The sequence below is a fragment of the Chiloscyllium plagiosum genome, chromosome 11 (assembly GCF_004010195.1).
Source record: "Chiloscyllium plagiosum isolate BGI_BamShark_2017 chromosome 11, ASM401019v2, whole genome shotgun sequence".
Classification (NCBI taxonomy): Eukaryota; Metazoa; Chordata; class Chondrichthyes; order Orectolobiformes; family Hemiscylliidae; genus Chiloscyllium; species Chiloscyllium plagiosum.
Genome location: NC_057720.1, coordinates 23,885,290 through 23,889,315, shown reverse-complemented (window position 1 = coordinate 23,889,315; position 4,026 = coordinate 23,885,290).

Genomic DNA, 4,026 nt, shown 5'->3' with positions numbered 1-4,026 from the left:
TCTAGTAGGTACATCCACATATTGAATCAGAAAATTGTCTTGTACACACTTAACAAATTCCTCTCCATCTAAACCTTTAACACTATGGCAGTCCCAGTCTATGTTTGGAAAGTTAAAATCCCCTACCATAACCACCCTATTATTCTTACAGATAGCTGAGATCTCCTTACAAGTTTGTTTCTCAATTTCCCTATGACTATTAGAGGGGATATAATGCAATCCCAATAAGGTTATCATCCCTTTCTTATTTCTCAGTTCCACCCAAATAACTTCCCTGGATGTATTTCCGGGAATATCCTCCCTCAGCACAGCTGTAATGCTATCCCTTATCAAAAATGCCCTTCTCTATTGCCTCCCTTTCTGTCCTTCCTGTAGCATTTGTAATTTAAACTTTGGTTTAAACATGGACAAAAGAGCTGAATTCAAGAGGTGAAGTGAGTCTAAAAGCTCAAGACCACACTTGACTGAGTGTAACACCAAGGAGTGTAATTGGAATCTAGGTATTGAGGCAAACTCTCTGTTGGTTGGAATCATACCTGGTACATAGAATGATGGTTGTGATTATAGGAGGTCGGGTCATCTCAGTTCCAGGACATCTCTGCAGGGGTTCCTCAGGGTAGTATCCTAGGCCCAACCATCTTCAGCTGCTTCATCAATGACCTTCTCTCTATCATAAGGTCAGAAATGGAAATGTTTGTTGATGGTTATGCAATGTTCAGCACCATTCTTGACTTCTGAGATACTGAAGTATTCCCTGCTCAAATGCAACAGGATTTGGACAATATTCAGGCTTGGGCTTTTAAGTGACAAGTAACAATTGCACCATACAAATGCCTGGCTGTGACCATCTCTAATAAGAGACAATCTAATCACTGCCAGTTGACATTCAATGGTGCTACCATCACTGAATCCCCCCACTCTCAACATCTAGGGGATTACCATTGACCAAAAACTCAACTGGTTTCACCATTTAAATATAGTGGCTTCAAGAGCAGGTCAGATGATAGGAATACTGTGGCGACTAACTCACCTCCTGACTCCCAAAGCCTGTCTACCATCTACAAGACACAAGTCAGGAGTGTGATGGAATACACTTTACTTGCCTGGATGGGTGCAGCTCCAACAACACTGAAGATACTTGAGACCATCCAGGACAAAGCTGTCTGCTTGGTTGACACTGCATCCACAAGCATCCACTTCCTCCACTACCAATGCTCAGTAGCAGCAGCGCATGCCATCTGCAAGATGCACTGCAGAAATTCCCCCAAAGATCCTCAGACAGCACCTTCCAAACCCTGACTACTTCCATGTAGAAGGACAAGGGCAGCACATGCATGGGAATACCACCACCAATGAGTTGCCCTCCAAGCCACTTACCATCCTGATTTGGAAATACATTGCTGTTCCTTCGCTGTCACTTGGTCAAAGTTCTGGAATTTTCCCCTTAAGGGCATTGTGGGTCAACCTAGAGCACATGGGGACTGCAGCAGTTCAAGAAGGCAGCTCATCACCATCTTCTCAAGGGCAATTAGGAACAGGCAATAAATACTGGCCCAGCTAGTGATGCCCATGTCCCATTAAAGAATTAAAAACAAATTTGGAAAATAAACATTTGTAAGGCTGTAGGGGCAAGAAACAGAGTTGCATAGCTCTTCCACAGAATCAGCACAGCTATGATGGGCTAAATACATGTTTTTCCAGAGGCAATTGACAGACAGCACCTCAGACTAACTTCTTATCCAGATTTAGCACCGCCAAAATTGCAGCATTTCTTTAACTCTGTTCCGAGGTGTCAGTTTATATTATGCACAATTTACCCTGGAGTGGGAGCTGACTCAGGAGGTGAAAGTGTCAGCAAGTGAGCCAGGCTGACATTATTCTAATTATAAGAGGAAAAGAATTTCAATAAGACTCGATGGATTCAAATCAAAAGGTCTTAGAGGAGAAAGGACAGCACACAAATCCATTTAATGCCTCCTTAAATCAATTTTGTTTGAAATATGTCATTTATTATTGATTTGGCAGCATCCTTTTCTTCTGCAAATCTACAAACAGCTTTAATACATTTGGAAGTTAAAAAAAAACTACAAAATTCCATTGAGATTCACAATAAATTGTTCAATAAAGATAAATGAAATAGTCCGGATATTAAATAGGAACTATGCATCAGGTAATGCAGTCAATTTTACATAAGCAAATATAACAGACTGACAGATGAAACTGTGGGGTGGGAGCTGAATAAAAATTGTCAGCTCAATAATTAATATTAGTCTTCCTTAGAATGAATTCTTTTTTTATGACAGCTACAATATTCTATGGCTTCTTGATAATACAAAAACAACCATCACTATTAAAAGCTCTTGCTTACTTTTATTAACATTTTGTAGGAGGAACACAAATATCATGTGCTTCCCTTGCCAAGTCAGGACTTCTTTAACAGTAATTTACAGGAACAGCATTCTGAGGTGTTGCACTCTTGTTTGTCACTGTATATAATGCTTATCTCATTATGCCCAAAACATTTCTTTTGTGCTTTGTTGTCAATTCACTACAAGTTATTGGAGTTGATTGGGTTATTTGAGCCCAGATAATGCAGGTAATTCAGAAGATTTGAGCAAATTTCCCATTAGGGAGGATGTCTCCGTCTACTTAAATCAATAAATGAATCAGTTGACTAGCCAAAGTCTTTTTCCCTGGGTAGGAGAGTCCACAGCATAGATTTAAGGTGAGACAAGAATGATATAAACGGGACGTAAGGGGCAACCTTTTCACACAGAGGGTGGTGCACACTGCCAGAGGAAGTGGTGGAAGCAGGTACAGTTACAACATTTAAAAGGCATGTGGATGGAGACATGAATAGGAAGGACTTAGAGTGATATGGGCCAAATGCTGGCAAATGGGTTTAGATTAATTTAGAATATCTAAATTGGACCAGTGGGTCTGTTTTCATGCTGTACAACTCTATTTCTGCAGTGGGGGCAGCAAGAATAGAAACTGGGAGGGGGAGCTGTCAGCAAGGTAAATTCTTTATTTAAAAACTTACCAGAGGGCAGAGGCTTCTGGGACTTTTTTCCCCATATAGGTATATAAGTTGGGAATGAGAGAGACTCACAGTTGGTGTATTGCCTCCCAGGTGCGGGGTCCATGATGTCTCAGATCATGTATTTGGGATCCTTCAAGGGGAGGGGGAGCTTCCCCAATTCATAATCTACATAGGCACTGATAACATGGGGAAGAAAAGGGATGGGGATGTAAGGCAGAAATTCAAGGAGCTAGGGTGGAAGCTTAGTGCTAGAACAAACAGAGTTGTTATCTCTGGTTTGTTACCCGTGCCACGTGGTAGCGAAGCGAGGAATATGGAGAAAGAGCAGTTGAACACGTGGCTACAGGGATGGTGCTGGAGTGAGGGTTTCAGAGACCTGGATAATTGAAGCTCATTCCGGGGTAGGTGGGACCTCTACAAACGGGATGTTCTACACCTGAACCAGAGGGGTACCAACATTCTGGGGGCAAACATTGCTAATGCTTGTTGGGAGGGTTTAAACTAATTCAGCAGGGGAATGGGAACCTGAATTGTAACTCAATGTGCAGGAGGCTGAGAGTAGTGAGGTCATGAATAAGGTTTCAAGGTCGCAGGAACATAACAGCAGGCAGAAAGGTGGTTTGAAGTGTGTCTACTTCAACGTCAGGAGCTTCCGGAATTAGATGGGTGAACTTGCAGCATGGGTTGACACCTGGGACCTTGATGTTGTGGCTATTTTGGAGACATGGGTAGAGCAGGGACAGGAATGGTTGTTGCAGGTTCCAGGTTTAGATGCTTCAGTAAGTACAGAGAAGATGGTCAAAGAGGGGAAGGTGCAGCATTGTTAGTCAAGGACAGTATTATGGTGGCAGAAAAGATGTTTGATGGGGACTCATCTGCTGATGTAGTATGGGTTGAGGTTAGAAACAGGAAAGGAGAGGTCACCCTGTTGGGAGTTTATTATAGGCCTCTGATAAGTTCCAGCGATGTGAAGGAAAGGATTG